This window comes from Ascaphus truei, chromosome 1, assembly GCF_040206685.1.
Source record: "Ascaphus truei isolate aAscTru1 chromosome 1, aAscTru1.hap1, whole genome shotgun sequence".
NCBI lineage: Eukaryota > Metazoa > Chordata > Amphibia > Anura > Ascaphidae > Ascaphus > Ascaphus truei.
This window is the reverse complement of record NC_134483.1, coordinates 512763929-512788360: the sequence shown is the minus strand read 5'-3', so window position 1 is coordinate 512788360 and position 24432 is coordinate 512763929. Positions and strand designations below refer to the sequence as shown.

The window sequence follows — 24432 nt, the reverse complement described above, 5'->3', positions numbered from 1 at the left end:
GTTTGAGGCTTTTTTGACAAACCAATCGGATTGGCAGAGCCAGAGTGAAACCGCTTCTAAAAGAGCCTTTTAGACACAGATTGGACATGTGGGAAGTGTTTACAGAATAGCAATGCATGCTAATCCGATCACAAAGGACACTTTTGAAGTAGTGTGTCACACTTCAGAGGTACTAGAATAGGCCCCAAAGACTGAGTGTCTCTACCCCCCCCCCCTCCTCATAAATCCAACAAACTGTCAAAGAAAAACCTAATTGTCAGCCTTAAAATAATTACATTTATATAACCCTTTAAATAAAATTACTTTTGTGTGTTCTGCGAAAAAATAAATTTTTATTTTGAATAAAGTATTACATATTTTACCAGCCACTTAAACCCGACTTGCTTGTCTTATTATGACATCATGATTACTTGCAGGGGAAAGAGGAGAAATGAATTTTTCCAATCTAATCACATAATATATTGCAAAAGCCTCCAGTAGCTTTCATGGTTTAGATATATTTTTCATCAATAACTGCTTCCATTAGAAAATAATATTTCACTATTTCTGATACATCTGAAAAGACTTTGCTTCCTTAAATAAAAAAAAGTTATTGGACATACAGTATTTTTAATGATAAAAACCTGTCAAATTACATTTTACCTTTAATTATGGAATCTTTGTTATCCTTTGCACCAGGGGCGGCCAACTCCAGTTCTCAAGGGCCACCAGCAGGTCAGAATATCGCTGCTTCAGCACAAGTGGCTCAATCAGTGGCTCGGTCATAAATGTGCTGAAGCAGGGATATCTTGAAAAACTGACCTGTTGGTGGCCCTTGAGAACTGGAGTTGGTCAACCCTGCCTTACAACATACAGTATAGAGTTTGACTGGTTCACCAATCTCTCTTTCATGAATGTTTTTACAAATTAGCTTTTGCATTCTCATATAACCACAAAACTTCCCCTATAAGATGAAAAAAGTGTTGTGGTTTAAAAAAAATAAAAAAAATAAATAAAAGAAAGAAAGAAGGAAGCATAACCTGTAGAAAAAGCTTTGATGTGGGCCCAATAACAGATAACACACAACCTGCGAAAAAAGAAAAAACACACAGGAGGCACGCATTCGATTCCCAGCCGATAGATCTTGTATTTTGGGAGGAGGAGTACAGTGATAATGTCAATGCCTTTGAAAAGACTATACTTGGTTCGGATATCAGGGTCACTCTTGTAGTAACCTTGAACAATTCAGTTGATCTACTTGTGCATCCGCCATCAAAGATTAGATTATAAACCAGGGGTCGCCAACTCCAGTCCAACAGGTCAGGTATTCAGGATATCCCTGCTTTAGCACAGGTGGATCACAGTCAGTCGAAGACTGAGCCACCTGTGCTGAAGCAGGGATATCGTGAATACCTGACCTGTTAGTAGCTCTTGAGGATTGGAGTTGGCTACCCATGTTATAAGGACTAAGTGGAAGGGACTACTGAGCCTGCAAAATTCTATGTACAGTACAGAAAGAAAATATGAATACAGCTCAACCCCGTTATAATGCGATCCGTTACAACGCGAAACCGATTATAACGCGATGCAAGGGTGGCTCCCAATTTTCGTATTTCTGAATACTTTACAACACGATTATTGGTATCTTAAATACTTTATTGTACAATGCATACAATTGTACATTGTTTCTAACGCGATGTGATTCTTTGGACCCCAAGCACAGCGTTATAAGGGGGTTAAGCTGTGCAAAGAAATTAATCAATTTTCCTTGACTATTGTGTATAGCAGGGGGTGCGCAAACTTGGGGGCGCGTCCCCTGAGATTATCTGTGGGGGGCGCAGGGTTTACAGAGGCCCCGTGCGCTTCCCGAATATATATATTTAAGCAGGGCATAGCTCTGCTGTACTATACACCAGGGGTGTGCAATCTTTTTCTCCTGCGCCCCCCTGTCGGCTGTCCCCCTCCCAGCACGCCCTACCCCCCTCTTACCTTGGTTCCGGTGTTCTGGGCGTCATGACGCCGCATTGCCATGGCGATGCGTTGCCATGGCGACGCGTCTGCAGAAGCTGTCTGAACCAAGGTAAGTGAAGTTAACAGAGGCCTTCGCCACTTCCCTGGCATTTAATTTAAGCGCCTTCGGGAAGCGCACGGGGCCTCTGTAAACCCTGCGCCCCCCACAGATAATCTCAGGGGACGCGCCCCCAAGTTTGCGCACCCCCTGCTATACACAATAGTCAAGGAAAATTGATTAATTTCTTTGCACAGCTTAACCCCCTTAAAGCATTATTATTATTATAATATGTTGAAGCTTCTTGTGTATATTAAAAAAAAAATATACTGTGTATATATATATATATATACATATATATATATATATATATATATATATATATATATATACACACACACACACACACACATACACACAGTATATATATTTTTTAATATACACAAGAAGCTTCAACATATTATTATAATAATAATGCTCTAATCAACTCACTGCTCTCAAAATAGCTTAAAATGGAATAGCTTAAGAATCATCATGTATATTTAATTGGTGCGGAATAAAAAGCCTACATCTGCAACTAATATTTGTAATTCTCCCATAATTTTTTTTAACTTACATCTTTGTCTAGTCAAACAGAAACAGTCTTCAAAACCAGGTTATAGGCTTACATTTTTTTTTTTTACTAGACAGGGGATTAATGCTGGTAGGAACTTACGGCAACAATTTTAGGCTTTTACAATAAATAGGTGTGCTTTACACTTTGTACAATAAAATAGGCCATTAAAGGATTTGCATCCGTGACACTGGGATTTACAACAAGTCACATGTTTTCGTGTAATGTTAGATGAAATAATTATTAGATAGGCCACTAAATAACTGTGCCGTTCTTTTTGCCGTTCCTTTTTAGTAATAACGGGAGTTTCCTTTTTCAGACTGTCTTTCATAAAAAATAACAGCCACATGCAAGAAATATACTCCTATGAAGTTAGAACTTTAAACAAGAGCTATATATAATACTTTAAACAAGAGCACAATTAGATGATTACACACATAAAAAGTAAATAAGGTAAAGCAGCAAAACATTTGAAATCATACATTTTGTAAAATCAGTTCTGTAGTATTAGATAGTTTTTTTTTAAAATTCACCTTTTAATGTCATTTTTAATGCGTTTGAAAGAATCCTTTGATTTCTATAGCATGTTTTAACCCACCTCCCAAGCAGTGCAAGATATTTGCAACACTTTCCGGTTTGTGATCATTTGTTGCCAATGTTCCCAGCAGTTTGCGCTGCAAACTGTAATAGAGCTTGCCGAGTTACACTGACTGAAGGATTGATTGAAACTGAAAGGCAGCCATTATGTTAGGCACACAATCAGGATTTTTACAGATTTATAACAGGAGCATCAAACGATTGCCAGCTTAGGTAAGAATGTAGAATTATACATTTTCACATGCTTTACATATAAATAAAAGGGGGAAATGGGGGGGGGGGAGGGGGTAAAGTAGTATTGATGCTTTAACTAAACTATGTTATTTGGAAAATAAAATAAAAGAAATTTGAAAACTGGAACATTGTATATTCTTTCTGCAACCGAAAAAAATACAATTTGAAATAATCAATGTCCAAACGCCATTTATTAAAAAAAAAAAAAGAAGAATGAATTAAAAGCTCTTAAGAAAAAAAACAAAACAAAAAAAACTATGTCCGCACGGGACATTTAAAGATGGCGCGTCGGAGTGGCGAAGTGGTGATCGCGCAGGACAATGAGATTTAAAGATGGGCTGGAGTGCGTGCAGCTAAATGTCAAGCTGTGACCTGCCTAGCAGTGAGCTGTAGTGGTGACGGCCAGCCGAACGTCCTAGAACGCCCCTCAGATATCACACCACTATCTCTGAAATGTTACCTGTTGAAATGCAAGGACACCATTTTAGAAATGAGAAAAGGCTTGTTAAATGAAATGTTTTATTTTCTGTAAAGCAGAATGCTGATCACCATTTTTAATTTGTTTGTTTTTACTTAAGAGATCTAGCAACACGGCAAAATATTTTCAGGAGGAAGCTTTAATTAGATGATGTTTTCCATTGCAGTGTCATTCTGCTGCGGTTTTCAGCAATCCCTTCCCTTTTCATTTCTAGAGAGATCCCTGGCTGCCCTGGGAGGTTAAAATGTCCGCTGTCGTGCACACCCAGGAGGTTGCTATGGTAACAGCCGATACTAGTGAAATTAAAATCAGGTGAAAATGTGGCAAACAAAAAAAATGGTCTTGAAAACAAATCACAAGATAGAGATCAGAATAACATGAACTATGAGGTTATGTAATAATGTCATGTATGTTTTTTGGGGGCGGAAAGGTGAGGGGAACTTCTGCTTTAAGGAAACTTAAAACCACTTTACTTAATTTTAGATCAATGTTTGCATGGAAAATTCTTCAGACCCTTCACACTGATCATTATCATAAATCAAAACCAGCTTTGGGGGGGAAGAGCAAACTACAACTCAACTAAAATGAGCATGTGCTTCCCAAACAATCATTGCATGCAACACGCGATAAATTCAATACAATATAATAGTGTATGTAGTCAGAAAAGACCGTTCCAAGCTCCCTGTGTTTTTTCGGGTACAAGATTAAGAACCCATCATAATAACGTGTAGCAAACTCATTCCAAAAAGAAAGGACTTTCCTTTATTTTGTATTTAGAAGCACGAAGGAAAAAAAATGGATCCATTTACCCAATCTTACGTAAACATGCTTCCAAATATACAAGTTCTTCTACAGTGCAGCAGTGTTTCCAACACTGAAAATAATAGGATATTTTGAATAGATGGTCTCAGACTGAGAAAATTCTTCATGCGGGAGGCGTGTCGACATAGCTGCATACTATTTATTTGCATGGATTATATGGATTCCAATGCTTTTTTCTAATTCCTGCGCCTTAATAAGGAACTGCCTTTCATTAAACAGTCAAAGCGCTGCTCTCTAAATGAGTCCGCTCCAGACTAAAAACAATACCGCTAACTGATGTGTGAATGTCTCCCATTCATCTGAGCTCTGAATTACAATTCAAAGCCTACTTAAGAATTTCTCTATGTGAAAACAGCTAGCCGAAACACAAACAACTAGCTTGAATGGAAATGGAACCGCAAGAAATGACATGGTCTGTCTCGTAAACAGGACCAGAATGTGTTTATCTGATGTGCTATGCTGAAAAAGAACCTAGAAGGAAAAACAGAAGAAATTGCAGCAATGTGTTTCCCTACTTTCTCATGCTATGAAAAATCTAAAACAGAAAATAAAATGGCGCATATGGTCAATTAGAATTTTTTTTTTTTAGATTACAACATTTAGAGCAGGGCTGTGAAACACGCGGTCCAGATGGAGTCGCCATGCGGCCTGTGGCCCCAAACAGCAAGATATTGCAGAGTGCAGACAGACCCCATGTCAGACGCTGGAACCCTGCAGAGTGTGGGCAGCAAGCACGTCAGGCATTTTGCCTGACTGATCACCCCCGATTGCCACCCAATCCCCCCAAGTCACGCACTCGATCCCTATCCCCACAATCACCCACTTCATCACACCTCATGCCCATGAGTGAGAAAGGACGGGAGAGAAGGGGATTAGGGGGAAGAGAGAAATAGGAGATATAGGGGGGGAGCGGGAAAGTGATAGAGGATGAGGGTAGAAGAGAGAGGGGATCAGGGGGGGAGAGAGATAGTGGATGAGGGGGGAGAGGGGTGGGGGATTAGGTGAGGAAAGGGGATGGAAAGAGAGAGAAAGGGGATGGGGAGAGAGAGATAGAGGGGACAGGGAGAGATGAGTTAAAAAGATGGGGGAGAGAGAGATAGGGGACATGGGGGGGGGAAAGAGATAGATGGGACATGGGAGGGCAGAGAGATAGAGGATTAGGGGGGGGAAGTGAGATATGGGACGGCAGAGAGATAGGTGATGGGGGGGGAGAGATAGGGGATGGGGGGAGAGAAATGGGAAGAGGGAGAGAGGATAGGGGAGAGAGAGGACCTGAGTGAACAAGATGGGAGAGAGGGGGAAATCCTGCTATGGAAATCAAAAGGATGATCAGTATATTAAAACTCATTAAAATGGTCATTAAGAGTCGATTTAATTTTTTTTTAAAAAGTCACTTATCTAATACTACAGAACTGATTTATTCAAAAAATAAAAATAAAAAAAACATATAAGATTTCACGTTTCGCTGCTTTTTAAGTCTCACAAGCCGTTCATGTATAGAAAACTTGATTATCCGGACGGTATTGAAGGGCCCCTGAAGAAACGTGCGTAGGGTTTTAGAACGCCACGACGGTGGCGTCATTGAAGGAGGCGGCTCAGCACCTGAAAGCATCCTGTGCTTGATTTCAACAGATACGGTTGTATAGCGTTTCTACGCGTGCATACAGCTTCACTTTATGTCTGCCATTGTGGATGTGCATTTTTGCTGTACCTTGTGTGAACCGGGGGTACTCGTTGAACGCTTTACTAAACTCATATAGCGATTTATGTACACCATTGCTTTAGCTATATGTAATGGAGTCATACTTTGTTTAAGTAAGGACTTATCTTAATCTAATCACGGGCACCTATACATGCATTCATTGGCTGCTAAATGATACCATCTTTTTGCTGGATCACAGATCAGCACCCCGTGACAAATCAAAGACTGACTGTATTATGTGGGTGTTCTGTGTACCAACATCAAGATCATGCAAACAACTACTATGTTGACTGATAGATATTTAAGTTAGATGCATACTCACTACACCTATAGGTCATCTTTTTATGAACATACAATAGACTCCATGAACACTGACATATGAGTCCGATTGGGTTAATTCGAGAGGCTGCTATACCAGTTTACAATGTCTTAAAGTCCCATCGCTTGCAAAGAGCATTGGAACTATCTAAGCCTCTTTTTCATTTAGCTCCTTTCCAAAACAAAGAGCACTATTAGACCTTACTAGTATTTTTAAGCCAACTCTATTACATGTGACGATATACAGTCTACTAGTAATTGATGATATACAATCTCAGTGTTGTGACTCCTGTATTAAACCGTATCCTATAGCTTATTAAGTAGGCCAATTTGGATGCTATATGATTATCATAGATCCTACCTACTTAGCTACTAAACTTATTGAGTCGTCCGCTCTGGGGATTTTAATATCACTGTATATGTGTATTTTTCACTCTCGTCGCGGTTTCCAATTATTCCTTAACATTTTATTATTTTTGTTGATTGCCCAGTACCTATAGTGTCATATTGAGGGGATTCATTAATTACCCTACCTATGGGAATTATGATATTCCCGGACTATTCTAGTCATGTTGATACACTATATACCACAAGTGCAACAAGATAGGGATCTAGTGAAAGCAGGCTGTCTTACACTTTTGTTGTTTCGGTATTGAAGGTACAACAAAACAGAGGGAAAAAACGCACACCCAAGAGCACTCACGCTTACAGCATCACTGTTTTGATACAACATTAACTCCAGCTGTGGCATCTTATGGTGAAGTTCAAATGCCTTTTAAATTTAAAAGAACAAGACATCCAAAATATGTTGCAGGCCTAAAGGTGGCCTTTCATCATGTACATGTATCACTCGGTGTGCTATCTGTTCCTTTATTTTGTTGTTGTTATCTTAACTGTTGCCACACTTTTTTTAGACAAGCCCCCCAAGCTAAATAAAATTGGCCTTTAAGCTTTTTATGCTCAGATATTAAGTGTTTTCACCGTTATTTTTTCTATCGGTATTGTAGGTACACCATTAGTAATTCATCACAAATAAACTGAATAACCTCGTACAGAAACTCATATACATGGACATCTGGTGCAGAGTATATGGAATATCTTACTGTACATCACTAGATATCCAAGTGCACAGTGCCACTACTCTTGCAATGATACAGATACTAGATGTGACAGCAAGGGGCCCAGGGACCAGTAAAATAAAGGTTAAGCCCGGTCCCTGGCACCTGCTGTACTTCCCGGAGGCTGATCTGGCCACCAAACCCCTAGGCTACCCTGCTCTTACATGCCTGGTAGCCCCTTGCATCTTTTGTAAGAATGTACGCTTTCTCCCTGTGTGTATAAACATGTGATTTGTGTTACAATAAAGCTGATCCAATGTCTCTGGACATGCAGGGCTCAGAAACCCTTTGTGCCGCACGCATGTCCAGAGAAAATTGCATCTGCTGGGTCTGGAGGGGGAGGATAGGTGCAGGGACAAAAAGAGAGTGAGCCCCGGGGCGCAAATCGGGTCAGGGTGCCATGTATCCGAAAAGCAGAGCATTTGGTTGCCTCCCCAGCCACAGCGGAGACAGCCCAGCCGAAGATATCCTGTTGGCCCAGGGGAAGCCATTGCAGAGTGCCTCCGGTAGGCGCTGCTCCCATTGGCCCGTTTAAACTTCCCTCCATAAGTGCTTTAACAAAACGGTAATCAAGTCCACAACACTGGTTGGCTATTGCAGGTGAGCCCTCAGCTCCTGATTGGTCGCCAGCCCCTTTACCATGCTTTCCTAAGGTAGCGAGGAAGATAAGGGGAACCCGATCAGCACTGCACAGCACATTCGGATCCGAACGTGTAGGTGATTTAAGCGTTGTGCTCCAAGGCTTTGCCAGAGACGCCCAAAAATGAGGCCGAGAGTCAGGCCAGTGGGAAATTCAAAAGTGCTCTATGCTAAGGAACTGTGGATGAGCGGGAGAAGTGGAGAGCACGACTTTTCCGAGAATTGTATCAGAGAGGTCTGGGTGGACGCTACCGCATTGGATAGTGGAGGCAAGTCCTGGGTAAGCCTTTGGCTGAGGAACCGCTCACGTGACTGGCCCTCCGCTCCCCTCAGCGCCAAAACTTAATTTGAAATATCTCCTCCGCCTCCTAGAGCCCCCTAAAGCTGCCTTCAAAGGATGCCGGGTGTAAGTCCGCTGCCTCAGCGCGGGTCAGCGGCTAAGCACTGACCATGCCCGCGGCCTTAGATGTTGCACGGAGCATCTCGCCAGCTAGGATTCCCCTCGTATGCACCGTTTTTTGTGAGTATAGCTCCGATTGTGTTTTTTGTGCTGTACTTGCTCGCACCAGCTGGAATAATAATTCTTTATTGAACTGCTTTGTCCTGTCTGGTGCCTTGATACCTGAGTTAAGTTCTGGTCTCTCATGACACTAGTATAATGATATAAACGCAAGTAGGCATAGGATACAGACTGTCAAATACATCACATAATTCATTGCATCTATTGCTTGCACTGCCTTTAGTCTTAGAAAGGATGAAGTGCCAGCTCACTGATCTGGGCAGTACTAATGTACTGTACTTATTTATTATCATGTATTTATCATTACAATATCATTAGCCATATGTCCTATTAAGCGCATAGATTAAGGAGCATATTGGTAGACAATACCATTGCTCTCTTACATACTTGCCAATCTCAGTAAAGCGAGTGCATATGCACTGATGTATAGGTGTGTGTGTGTGGGGGGGGGGGGGGGGTGTGTGTGTGTGTGGGGGGGGGTGCATATGCATATACATCAGTGCATATGCACTCGCTTTACTGAGATTGGCAAGTATATGTGTGTGTATATATATATATATATATATATATATATATATACACACACACACACACACACACACACACACACACACACACACACACACACACACACACACACACACACACACACACACACACACACACACACACACACACACACACACACACACACATATATACACATATATCTGTCTCTCGTCGGTAGTGCAGCATGATAAGCTTCCATATGACTTATAGAGACACGGGACCAGAGAGACAGTAGAACTGCTTTAACATAGCGTTTGAAATATGGTATAATAACATAGACCTATTGTAAATGGATGCCGAGGTTGATGATATGTTGGTATGACATATCGCTGGCAATATCAATACTTTTATTCCTTTCTCCACGAAAGTTTTAAGGGTATGAACAGTGAGCGTTACTCATTAGAACTGCAATAGTGCAGATTGGGGCACTTGAAGTTAATGGGAGTTTCCGTACGATACTACACCAATTGGCACTACCGAATTTAATGAAATATCCCCTTTGGAGAGACAGTGGCGAGAAAAAAAGTTTGTGAACCACTTAGGATTTTCACATAATTCAAACCTAAAATTTTATTAGGTCTTAATCTAAGTCCTAATAATAGATAAAGATAACCTGATCAAACAAATTACACAAAAACATTATACTTTTTCAACATTTGTTATCCACAAATGAATATCTACAAAATGCATGTGTGAAAAAATATGTGAACCTTTAGATTCAGTACCTGGTGGCACCCCCTTGAGCAGTAATAACTTCAAGTAAGCGTTTCCTGTAACTGCTGTCAGTCTCTCACATCGGTTTTGAGGAATTTTGGCCCATTCCTTCTTACAGAACTGCTTCCTCAGTGACATTTGAGGGCTTCCTTGCATGGCCAGCGTGTTTCATGTCCTGCGACAACATTTCAATGGGGTTTAGGTCCGGACTTTGACTAGGCCATTATAAAACGCGAAATTTCTTCTTCTGCGGCCATTCTTTTTTCATTTGCTTGTATGTTTAGGATAATTGTCTTGCTGCATATCCCACTTCGTTTCAGCTCACAGACGGATGGCCTGACATTTTCCTTTAGAATCTTCTGATACAATGCAGACTTCATGGTTGTGTCAATAATGGCAAGCCGTCCAGATCCTGGAGGCAGCAAAGCAGCCCCAAACCATCACACTCCCACCACAATGCTTGACGGTTGGGATGAGGTTCTTCTGTTCGAATACAGTTTTGGTTTTCGCCAAACATAACGTTTCTCATTGAGCCCAAAAAGTTCTACCTTTGACTCGTCTGTCCAGAGAACATTATTCCAGAAGTCTTGTGGATTATCTAAGTGCTTTTTGTCGAACTTCAGACGGGCAGAAATGTTCTGTTTTAAAGAGCAGTGGCTTCCTCCTGGCTATCCTTTCATGAACCCCATTCTTGTTCAGTCTTTATCTGATAGTTGAGTCATGAACACTCACATTAGCCAAGGTGAAAGTGGCCTGCAGATCCTTGGATGTTACTCTGGGATTCTTTGTGACTTCCTAGATGATTTGCCGGTTTGTTCTTGGAAAGATTGTGGTAGGACGACCACTCCTGGGTAGAGTGACTGTGATCTTGAACTTTCTCCATTTGTAGACTCTCGCTCGGACAGTGGATTGGTGGAGCCCTAAATCCTTAAGACATGGTTTTGTAACCCTTTCTAGACTGACAAGGATCAAGATCTGCTTTTCTGAGGTCCTCAGCGATTTATTTTGATCATGGCATGACGTGTTTCCACACACCTGTATGGTGAAGACTAAACTCACAAAGTTTCTGATCTTTATATAGGGTGGGGCCTCCCAAACTTATCCCTGAAGATCTACCTAATTATTTAAACACCTGATTCTAATTATCCCCTTTAATTTAGCTGATAAAACCAGGTTTGCACTTTAATTTGCACATACCCCGACTCTTAATTACTCATTGTTTGTCTAATTCCTACATCATTTTGTTTTCAAAAGACATGGAATTGGTTAATATAAACCCTTTTGGATATTTAAGAAAAGCCTGGTTTTCATTCAAGAAAGTTATCATGGAAAAAATGATGGAATTCCCGTAATTATCATTGGGGTTCACAAACTTTTTCTCGCCACTGTATGTCAAACTGTAACATGTGTCATTCTCAGGCGATTTAGGGAGGACAGAAACTTCCCGTGAAGCAGAAAGGCTTAAAGATTTGCAATATTTGATTCCTGCAATACATTACAAAATATGGAATGTCAGGTCTTATCCCATACATGGTTGTGCACAGCTCTGTACACTCTTCAGCCGTCCAGATAATGTCATTGGACGCATCATTATCGCTCTGGTACATGCTTCACTTTGAGATGTGATCGGGCTCACACATCAATGCACCACTGATGCCGTCTCTGGACTTCATTCTCTATCTGCACGGCGGCACATTCACTCAACCTCTTATCTACGAAGCAGACGGTTCGTCGTCTGCTTCTTAAGTAGTCACTTTGCCAGACTTGTCATGTAAGTGACTTGTATTTAAAAGCTTGTGACCCCCTAACTTTGTACAAAAATAAAACGTAACAGATATATTTTATTTCGTTTAACCCCTGCAATGCCGGAAGGTCCAGCTACCTCAGTGATTACGCCCCTTCCGGCATTTGTGATCACACACTCCCTCTCCTGAGCGCTCACGTTAATCGCTTCCTCTTTCTGGTGATGTAAACAGAAATGGAGTGCCCACCACGTCTGCTTAGATTGCTGTCAGCGCTCCAGATTGCGAACGCCCGCTAGAAAACAAGCAAACCCCAATGACATACAGCATACGTAATATGGGCCTCTGGGATGCCACCATTCTTGGAGTACTTCAGGGATTTCCCAATTCCAGTCCTCAAGACCCCCAACAGGTCAGGTTTTAAGGATATTCCAGCTTCAGCACAGGTGCCTTGAACAGTGGCTCAGTCAAATGACTGATTGAGCAAACTGTGCTGAAGCAGGGATATCCTAAAAAACAAAAAACAAAAACTGACTTTTTTGGGGGGTTCTTGAGGATTGGAGTTGAACCCCTGGCCTACTCGGATCGTCTATTGGGCACTGAAGCAGTTAACGCTACTTTCCTTTTACCAACTTGAGAATACAGTTCCCTGTAAAATTCCCCAGTACTGTTCTCTATTCCTTGTAAATATTGGGATATATGTAGAGAGGGGTCAGTTGCAAATGACCACAATTATGAGCTCTCAGAGCTGCTTAATTAGCACCCATCGCTACTTCTGTGAAATATCTTTTAATATGGTTTCCTCCACTAAATATAAAGCGGAAGCGGTTATTTGCGGCTTTGGAATTTGCACTTCAAATTTAGGTCAGAAAACCATTTAAACTATGAGACAAACATTACAGATGATAAATATTACATGCTCAAGAATTTTCACCGTACTGTAACTTTAAACAACCAAGTTAGAAAATGGCTTAAGGGTACCAGTAATTGTTAGGATTGTTACTGAATAAACTAATCACTACAATTACACCGCTTTTAAAGCATGGCTCTCCATCTAGCCTAATAACTAAGAATACACATAAACTGTACACATATACACACTGTATATGTATATACACACACACACAGATTTCCCAGGGCCCAGGACTAGATTTACATCCACCACCTCCCCCCATTGGCGGTATTCCGAGCACCCCTCTCCCCCATTTCACACCTCACGAGCCCCCGCTATTTCCCCCCCCCTCTTCCCATGTATTTCTCTCCCCTCCATCTCACTCCCTCCCTCTTCCTCACTCACCCCCATCCCATGTATTTATCTCCCCTGCGTCTCATTCTTACTCCCTCCCTCACCTCCTCTCTCGCCCCTATCTTCCGTCAATTACCCCACTCTCACTCAATCCCCCCCCCACAAAATACATACCAAACAAAACACCCCCAATACATATTAAAAAGATGCCCACACCCCACCAATACATATAAATAAAAAGTCCCCCACTCCCCCCCAATGCATATAAAAAAATAGACTTACCTTGGGGATGGCCAGGCTGGGCCCGGGGGCTGCGGGGGGCCCGGCCCCCGACCTCTAGCCAGGCCCCGGCTCTCCACTAGCTGCAGGCCTCTTCCTCACTCTGTCCTACACCGAGCTTCCAAAGTCAGTGCGCAACAGAAGCGGAGTCCCAGCTTCCTTCCGGCGCACTGATGCCAGAGAGGCCCGTCGCGCACCGCAAGCGTTGGAAGCTCGGTGTGAGTGAGGAAGAGGCATGCAGCTGATGGAGAGCCGGGGCCCGGTCACGATCAGCAGCCGGGCCTGGCCAGATGTCGGGGCCAACTTGCAGCGACACCCCCCACCCCCGCAGCCACACACACACACACACACACACACTCGCGCTCAGAGCTTTTTAATTTCAACATATATTGGTGTCAAATAATATTTATAGATTAGTTGCCAGCTATGCGATTTGTCCCTCATTTCTGCATTACTGTAGCATTGTATCTTTGTTCAGTATTTTGGATGCATAAAAACAGATGAGATATAACCTGCTATGTGCTATTGATGCGGCTCAGAACATACTGTAGGTATCAGTGCTGTATTTAAAAACGTGTTCAGATTTGCATAAATTATGCTTCAAGATGCATGGCTTCAAATTCATTATATTTTGAGAATCCCAGCTAGTTTAAAAAACAACCTGATGATGTCACGACTTCCTCTTGGCCTGCAGTGCTCCGGGGCTTTGAAAATCGGCCATTACATGATCCCTGCTAGCTGAGCCATGCAGCTTCCGGCACCTACTACAGAGGTAATTATCTCCAGAAGCAGAGGGTCCCCGGAGCTGAAATGAACGAGGTTCAGCTCTGGGGGACCCACTGCTTCAATCCTGTGTAAAAAAAGCAAAAATCAATGTTACTTTTAAAAATATATATGTATTTGTTTTAATATATGCGTCCTTTGATTTCCTTTATTGAAAACTGATTACCTAAGCTGCCGATCGATTCGTTCTTCCGTGATCGATCAGCAAAGACCCTGCTTCCCAGGGTATACTAAATTGCTGCCTTTCGGTTTCAAATCAATCCCTCAGTCAGTGTAACTCAGCAGGTACAATGTATCCTTATATTACTACGGTAACATTATCTATTGTTAGTTTGCAGCCGAAACTGATGGAAACATTGGCAACAAATTATCACAAACAGGAAAGTGTTGCAAAGATCTTGCACTGCTTGGGAGGTGTGCTAAAACCTGCTATAGGATGCTCAGTGTACTAAAAACGGCATTAAGAGTTGAATAATAAAAAAAAAAGTATTAAGTATTATCTAATACTACAGAACGGATTTATTTAAAAAAACAAACAAGTACGAACTGCTCCTTTAAAGCAGCAATACTACATTCCCAATGTTTTCATATTTGTATATGTGAAGCATGTGCCATTGTATAATGCTACATTCTTACCTAAGCTGACAATTATTTGGTGGTCCTGTTATAAATCTGTCAAAATCCTTAATGGTGTTATCAACATAGTGGCTGCTTACCTATTGTTATGGTTTAGGCTGCGTCCATAGATGGACCAGCCGTGCTGAGGCGTGCGGACGCTCCACGCTGAGCCCCTGCATCCTCAATGAGGATGCCTTGAGAGGGGGCTCACGCGAGCGTCCGCAGGCGTGCTGACGAGTTGGAGTTTTCAGCCGAGCGCCAAGCTGTTTTTCAGCGCGCTGTCGGCTGAAAACCTCCAATCACAGCACAGCAGCGTCAACGTCACGGCGCCGTGACATTGACGTCAGTGCGTCGCGGGCGATTTGCCCAGCGACGTCACTGCCCCGCCTCCAACCACCTCCCCCCGGCTCCCCCCGCGCACGCTGGCTTGCCTGCAAGTCCATGCAATCGCACTGACTGAAGCAGGCGAGCCTCAGCGTTAGCGCGCCTCCGCTCTCCCCACACCTCTATGGCCCGGGCCTTAGAGCTCAAACTGCTGGGAACATTGGCAACAAATGATCCCAAACCGGAGAGTGTTGCAAAAACCTTGCACTGCATGGGATGTGGGCAAATTTAGAAATCAAAAGATGCTTTAAAACTCCTTAAAAATTGCAATAAGAGTTGAATAATATTTTTTTAACGCTGTAAGTATTTTACTATTAATAATATAGTAATGATTAAAAAAATATAAGATTTCACGTTTTGCTGCTTTAATACTTTGTATCCAAAGAAAATACAAGAATATTAAGGAGCTATTATTTTAGTTAGAAATTATACAACTTAAACATTTAAAAAAAAAAAAAAATGCTTCAGTAACAAACAAAAGAACAGTTTTTTCAGGTACTACCACATGTTTTTAGTATTTGTTCAGGCCCTTGAGAAATGTTAATTTGATGTATGAATGTTAGGAGACGGTTTGTCTTTGCTTGCACATAACCAATGTTGTACACGTTCTTTTGAGATGCATTTTGTGATGTGCTTTCATAAATGACTTCCCCCCCAGATTACAAATACCATGCTAAATTCAGCAAGTCCAGAATAACTTTGCTTGTTCAAAAGTCTTGGAAATGTCACAAACCGTGTATGTACCACCCGCTGTTGTGAAAAAGCGAAAGCAACATTTGAATGCAGTGCTGCTTTAAATATTTCCACAACAAAGAAGTTGAACAAAATGTCCCTGTTTGTGTCATACACAATGGATTTTAACACTGCTCAACAAACCTGTAAAGAATTAGACAGGAGAATTAACGAATGCACTTACTGACTTCACTTGGGAACAGTTTTATTTATGCAAGGAAATATGTGCTGTGCTTTAAGTCTAATCTTATCTAAGGAAAAAGAGGGGTAAACAAATCTCCCTAAATCTAAACTGCACTAGTCACAGTTCAAGGATCCATCAGTTCAAAATCTTTGCCTACTTGAATCAGTACAGAAAACAATGAAATATCAACATCCCTCGATACAAAACATGGTTTGATAGCTATCTTTAAGCCAGTACGATAAATTAAATTTATATATATATATATATATATATACACACATACATACATATCTGTGTATGTATGTATATAGTTATTATTCTTTAAAATATATATAATTGTTGTTTTAAAGAATAATAATAATAATAATAATAATAATATATATATATATATATATATATATATATATATATATATATATATATATATATACACACACTCATACACATATATACATACACACACACACACACACAGTTATTAAAATATGTATTGTCTATTCATAATAATAAATGTAAATTTGCACTATATCGTTTAGGGGTAATGATTGGGTGTACTTCAAGAAACCCTTTGAAATTGGAGGGGATTTTAAAGCTATACTAGTTTCCAATAGTTTATCATGACATATACAGTACTTCTAATCAGTCATCTTTAAACAAGTGGTCTCAATAGGACCTCAGTATATGTGCCACAAAATTCTACACAACTAAACCATTTATTGGGATATAAATCAACTAAACTACAAACCTAAAAAGGGGAAAAAAATTAAATCAGGATTCATTTGAGGTGTTCAGGTGCGATTTGTGATATAGGTTATTGTGTCTCCTATACTGATATTGTGGAGTACTCAGATATCTGTTTTTCTTAGTATTGTCAAGAGTGCGAAAATACACCCTGCAGTTTCACTCCTAAATAAGTTTATGCTGAGCATTTAGTTTGCAGCCTCTTGATTCAATCTGTTTTAAAGGGATTTAAATGAGGACACTTTTCAAACATAACAGATTTCTGGATGTGGTTTTCTTTTCTAAAACATTTCCTAATTTTTCTTTTTCAAATGGTATACAGGCCTGACCACTAAAAATGTAGTATGGAGGCTTTAATTAAAAAACAAAAACAAAAAAAAAAATCCCGCTCAGCAGAGGCAGCGCTGATGGCCATAAATAGGAAAAATAATTAAGAACCCTATTGAGAAAGAACTGGGCACAATCCCGAATAACAGTGGGGGCCACAGAAGAGAAAGGTTGGAATCACACCATGGGCTTGTTATACTACGACACACTACAGTGGCTTCTTTCATGACAATAATTTAAGATTATATCTGCAAGAACCTGCCCCTTTCACAGAGACATTTTTTCTCCTCTTTTTCAGATATCAGCTTCAGTTCCTTTTTTACGTAAAATTCACGGGTTTTCCTTATTTTCTTTTTCTTCCCCCCCCCCCCGCTCCTTTTTAGGTTAGAGGTACCGTATTAGAGATTTGTTATACTGCACTGCACTCTACTGAGAAACCCAATGCAGGGTGATGTTCTGCACACAACTTTAACATGGACGAGGCTGAAGGCAAACAGACCAATTATAGCCAGTATCATGACGACTCGTGTCTCTGTGGCACTGTGTGTGGAAAGCCGGTGACAAATCGAGATTCATTGTAATTGATAAATAGTAATATGCACGCTACTTGTAATATTTATTTAGTTCAAGAAAGCATGTAACTGTTGCATTTTAAGTTTGTGTGATTCGAGTGGTAATATCCCTTTGTACTTTCATTAAAAATAATACATTGTTTAGGAAAAATATGGTGAATAAGAACATATACCTTACGTTTAATAACGTGAAAAACAATTCAGCCACATTAAATCAACATTTTAGTGATACTAGATGCTCTTAAAAGCCTGCAATGTAGACCTAAAAGCATTGCTAACGGCTGCATTTGTTAGGGGGGAACACACAGCAGCTTATGCCGTGAGGAAAGGCTGCACAATGCTGAAAGTTACTAAAGGATTTACCGTATGGTGGAATAAAAGGAGGAGGACGTGGAAAGAGAAAGCAAATTGGTGTCAGTCTATAGAAGTCTGCACCTTCAAAGTCTAATTACACGGTTGGAAAATAATTAATAAAAAAAAAATTTAAACAAAAATCAAGATAAAAGGTTATACATTGTTTTCCGTTTCCAGGAAGAAAGCAGTTGGATAAGGTGCTTTTGTCATACGCACTAAAGCAAAATTAGAGCTGGAACTGCTACTTCCAATGGTTTATATATCATTTTATAAAGGGTCACAGCCTATGCATTTTCATCGCAGTTACATATTTTATATTGAAATTCCTTTGAATTTTTTTCCAAAGCTCTTAAAAATCGACCCCATTGTGAATTTTCTAATAAATGCTTTATAGCACCCCTCTAATTTCTGCAATTGTGCTCTTGCTGCCGCAGCCCCTGGGGAGGTGCCTCTTAGGCCTCTGCCATGTTTACTGCTTGCTGGCGGAAGCGTGCTGACGCGCGCTCCCGCTCAGCACTGAGCCCCTACAGCCGCAATTAGAGCGGCTTTAGTAGGGGCTCACCTGCGCTTCCGCGCGCTTGCGGAAGCACAGGTCTTAGGGGAATTTAAAATTCCCCCGCTTGCCGGCGCGACAGGCCGGTCACGTGAGCGGTTCGCCCAATGAGGGTGAACCAGCTCCGTGACATCACTGGCCCGCCCCCGGCCAGTGACGCGTCCGCCCCCAGCCCGCCCCCTGACGGCGCGTGCGGTAAGCAACCGCAAGGCCAGGGAAAGCACCCGCTTTCCCTGAGCCTCAACGAGCAAGCAGGGAGCATGGACTCAGCCTTATGTAGCAACACTCAGTATCAGTTTACTGCAGCACCGTGTTCATTCTGTAGGAAGGCAGAATACAATTTACTTCCCACAGAAATATAGAATAGGCAACAACTTTTGTGTCCGCATTTATACAAGAAGCAGCGCACTGTGCCCAGGTGTAGTCCCTTTTTCCTAATAAACCCAAACTGGACAACAAGCTAATAGTGATACAGATGTAGTTAAGCAATAGTTTTACTTTCGCTGGTGGAAAAAAACAAAAAGCAATCTGCAGATCAAACCCAACGCAAGACAACTGGTGTGGATAGCCAGTGTTAGTTTGAAAGAACTTGGTAGTAAAGCAGAAGTCCGCTCCGAGGGACTCCTCATTTCAGGCACATGCATTTAAAATATCATTTTCTTGGGAGAGGTATTGCTGCTTTAATACAAGCTTATTACAGCAATCACACGGCTCAAGGGATTTTCTTATTACTATTGTCTTGATTTTGCCAGAGCCATCGATACAGACAATCATGTCATCTATTTAAGAAAGCGGCAGTCCCTCCTAGTACCAAAGTGAACTAATGGCAGCAGCTTGTTCAGTTGGTCACTGGCACCCAAAACATCTTCATTTTCCTGTGGTACACACCCATTTCCATGGGGCCAATGCAGGAAACACTCACCGCTCTGCTTCCTGAAGTATCCCCAACTATTTTTGCTCTGGAAACGGAGTGGTGACTGACAGCTCCTCAGCGCCCCTCACCACTTCCAAGTTTCTACTCATTACTTGATGAGTGGATTTTTCTTGCCTTGGCCAAATGGGTCATTTAAAAAGGTGTATGGATTAGGATTGCAAAAATATGAAAAAGCACTCATCCAAGAGATACCTGTTTTCAATGTTTGTTTCGGCAGTTAGGAAAGGAGTGGCCAACGTCAGTTCTCCACATTCTGACTCAGGCACCAATTGAGCCGCCTGTGCTGAAGCAGGGATACCCTGAAAATCTGACCTATTGGTGGCCCTTGATGACTGGAGATGGCCATCCCTGATTTTGGACAATTGAGGTTTAATAGGTTTTCAAATTTAGGCCTAAGACTTTCAACAGTATTAACTATCACAGAATGTGAATGCTTTTTTCCCCAGTAGGGGCTAGTTTACTGAATAAAGAATACTGTCATGATTTCAAGATTACAGGGATCTACAGTAAGCAAATTATTCAGCAAATAATAAAAAGCTCTCAACTACGGCAGTTTTTACCATTCCCTGCAAATGTTAGTAGTGTTCATCAACGCGGCTCTGAAATATAAAAGTCCCGAAAGGCTTTACTGCAACGAGTTATGTGATAAGAAAGAAACACAAAAAAGAAAAGGAAAAAAAAGTCAATTTGCAAAATAAAAAAAATATTCTTTAAGTATCTGAATTTGGTGGCATCAAAGTTACTATTTCTACAGTGCCGGCTTTAACACACAGCCAGGGATTCAAGGAAGCGATATTAGAAATAAATCTTTAACCAGGAGCCTTTAGCCACGACGTCCTGGGCTCTGGCCCTCCAGGAGCTCCATGACTGGTGGAAACTGCATGGGTATTTTTCTGGCCGTTCGCGTCAACAGTGACGCCCCAAATCGTATGATGGCTCCGGTGAGCAGTCATGTGATGATGGTGTGGTTAAAGGGGCATTTTAATTTTTTATTTTATTTTTAACACATTTATTTCATGTAAAGAATACGAACAGCAGTAAATTTAAATATATATATATTTTTAAAAACCTACTTAACTGAATTCCTCTGTTGGTCCTGATAGTTCTGGTAAACGCTGCTATTCTCCGTTCCGTCAGGGACACTGAAACCCCTCGCATTGCAGTGCAACCAGGAAGTTACAGTCTGAGTGGATGTGATGTCCCCAGGGGAAGGGGGTCTCTCTGTCGGGGGTTTCACGGAACGGAGAAAGCATAATTTAACCGGGATTACTGGGAAGATTACCTAGAAGGAAGATCAGGTAAATGTTTTTTTGATTTTTTTACCTACATGTTTCTATTCTTTTAATTAAATAAAAGTAGGTTCAACTGCCCAATTTAAAAACAGTGTGATTGTCCTAAAATGCAAACAATCATTTCATGTTTGCTGCAAATAAAAGTCACAAACAAAGCAGATCAGAAGCCAGGAGCTAGTCTAGCAATGAAATGCACTCTTAGGAATTTTGTTATACAGGCATACCCCGCATTAACGTACACAATGGGACCAGAGCATGTATGTAAAGTGAAAATGTACTTAAAGTGAAGCACTCCCTTTTTTCCTCTTATCGATGCATGTACTGTACTGCAATCGTCATATACGTGCATAACTGATGTAAATAACGCATGTGTAACAGGCTCTATAGTCTCCCCGCTTGCGCACAGCTTCGGTACAGGTAGGGAGCCGATATTGCTGTTCAGGACGTGCTGCCAGGCACATTCGTGAGCTGCCGTTTGCCTATTGGGTGATTATGTCCTTACTCGCGAGTGTACTTAAAGTGATTGTCCTTAAACCGGGGTATGCCTGTAAAGTCATTAGGATTCTTGGGCCAGGATCCATCAAATGCTGATGCCAGCGACTTGAATGGCAGTTAACGTGGGATCGGGGTGTGATACCTCCCCATTGGCACATAGCGAATGTCCCCCTCTCATGGATAAAAATGATGTTGTAACAAACATAGCTAATACAGCGTTTTGTTCGGGGGAATAATTACCACCACCGTTTCAACCCCAACGTAACAAAGTAATATCTATGTTTATAATATGAGCCACTGCATATGCACTTACCAGCTTTACTTTCCCTATGACATTTGCACTTCCATGTACTCCTTTAATCTCTGAATGTCTCTCAATACACCCGTTACATTGTAAGCGCTTTGGGACAGGGACTCCATTCCCCCCCAATTTTTCCTTTTATGTATTATACACTTATTGTATTTTTCTTCCCCACATTATGTCTTGTAAAACAAGTCTGTAAAGCGCTGCGTACACTGACTGGAGCTGTACAAATAAAAATACAAAAACAAATATAATCAATTTGATCACAGATTTACTGGGTTTTCTTTTTTTACTTTACAGGCATTTTTTAGGGTTTGGGCAAACCCTTAGAGCAGTGGTTCCCAAGAGGGGGTCTGGAACGCCTAAGGGTACGTTAGGTGTCTCCAAAAGGGTTCAGAAATTTTTAAAAAAAAAAAATGTAATGGCAGATCTCAGGCAGTAGTTGTGCAGACTGCCCTCGGCAAGGCCTTAAACTGCACCTTAACATGGGTGGTATACAGGAGCTGTCAATTACACTAGGAGCTCCCCACAATGCTTTGCATACAGAGCAGCAAGGCATAGTGGGGTGTGACTTTGGGAGCTCCAGCAGTGATGGACAGCTCCCCCCATTCTGTCTGTACACACTGGGGTGCAGTTTGGACTACCACTATACTGCCTGGGATTGGGTCACACAGTTTTGTTTTAAAAATAGAGTGAGGAGTGGGCAATAAGATTTTTTTAATCAGGGGTTTGTGCAACAAATATTTTCTAGCTGGGGTATACAATGTAAAAAAGGTTGGGAACCACTGCCCTCAAGCACTCACAAACGCACTGTTGTAGTTATATTTATTTTTGACTAACTTTGTGCTTATTTACATTTTCAACACACAGTAATCGCACTGAAGTAAACTTGCTTTCTGGGAGTTCATGACGGGGGCCCTGACATCGAAGGCCCTGATCCAAATTTCTATATGCCTCTTAATCAGATCATGTGAAATCCTCCAATACGGTTCTATTTCAAAGAAATATATCAAATAAAAAAAAAACAGATTTTTTTTTAGGAGACTCTTAACCACCAGAGAAGCCAGTAACACATTGCAAACCCCCTGGTTCAAAATGGACACCGGCTATGTGATTTTATTTTAAAATGGCTTATCAGTCAGCCCTGATCACTGCAACCATATGTGTCGCTATATTTGCTCCTCTGTAAAAATCATAGCACCTGACAAAAGCAGTCTGCAATATATCTCATGACAGATATTATTATGCACGGTACAGTTAAAAAGGTGCACACTCCCAAAATGTGTTTGAGAAATATATAACAAAGCAAAGTATTTTTTTGCTATCCTAACAGCAACAAAAATACAGGCAGAGTGCTACATTATTAAATATAATCATGTATTAAAATACATATATTAGCAACTTGTTTATATTACATAGTATAAAATTGTTTGTTGAAATGTGACCGAGGAGAATGTTTGCAATACAAACGTGGAGTTATTTAGCGCAGTTTAAAGAAACTGCATTTTGATACATTGTTATGGAAATAAAATGTGACCAGGTTTAGCAAATGGTGGCATAACCCGATTCCTCTACTTGTATGGCTTCAACAGATCCTGTACAATATGAACCAATAATTTGCATGCTGGTTGCATTAAAAAAACGCTGTCCTTTATTAAGTAGTGAGCTTTCAGAGAATAATTCCTCCCAAGATAATCTATGGAGCTTTATTTTCAAACGACTATTTCTCAACTGTTTTTTTGTGTTTCACATTTGCATGCCTATATTATTGTGAAGAAAAAATAAAATTCAAAATATATCCCTGATATTTAATATAAAATAGGGATTGGTGGAATCCATTGGATATATATTCAACTTTTTACATTTTTCAGGAGGAAAAAAAATCTGCCACAAAACATAATCATGTTTAACTCGTAAATCCTTGTTCTATCATTTCTGAAGGGAATTGTTTTTTTTTTTTTTTTAAACACTGACACGCTGCTTGTCTAAAAGCATTGTTGCCCATTTAATAAACACTGAAACAATTTAGTTCTGTCACTTAGGGATCATCAGGAAAAAGGCTGATGTCAAAGAACATGTCAAACAGTGTCCATCTCTGTTCAGTCTACGTATTGTTTGCCTTTCTCCAGGTCTTGTGGTTGGTTAAGCCTGCAGTTGCTAGTGTGGGTGTAATAGGAACTCCCCATGGAGGCTACAGGGCGACCAAGACGTGCTGTCTCTTTAAGGGCTGCTGTTGCACGTACACACAGCACTCGGGGCAGTAGCTTGGACAGCCAAACAAGCTGCAGAGAGCCTGCGCCGAGAGCCCTGAGCTCATTGCAATGGGCGAGTGTGATCTCCTCTGCACAGCTACAAGTCACACCGACAGTCAGCAATCCCTACACATGTCAGCTGTCTTCTGGATCAATCAAAATACAAATCTTAGTCCACTACATTTGAACTTCATGGACATGTCTTTTTTTCCCCCACCCGACCTCATCTACTATGTAAAACTCTCGCTGATTTTCTGAGTCTCGCAGATTTCCTTTAGCAGCAGTTTTATAGAGTTTACGGGTATTACTAAAAAAAAATAATAATCAGCATCCATAAAAAATGCTATTT

General features: G+C 41.0%; 1 protein-coding gene and 1 long non-coding RNA gene across 2 annotated transcripts in view; both read right to left on the bottom strand.

Annotated features, from left to right (window-relative positions):
• The window catches only part of MXD4 (MAX dimerization protein 4), a 48883-nt gene that overhangs the window by 22175 nt on the left and 2276 nt on the right, over nt 1-24432 (bottom strand). The gene's annotated exons all lie outside the window — the stretch shown is intronic.
• Nucleotides 3604-22800, bottom strand: LOC142466108 (uncharacterized). The gene is made up of 3 exons (XR_012788057.1): nt 22687-22800; nt 21841-22053; nt 3604-3891 (listed from the first exon to the last, which is right to left on the bottom strand). It is a non-coding gene; the product is annotated as an uncharacterized LOC142466108 (long non-coding RNA).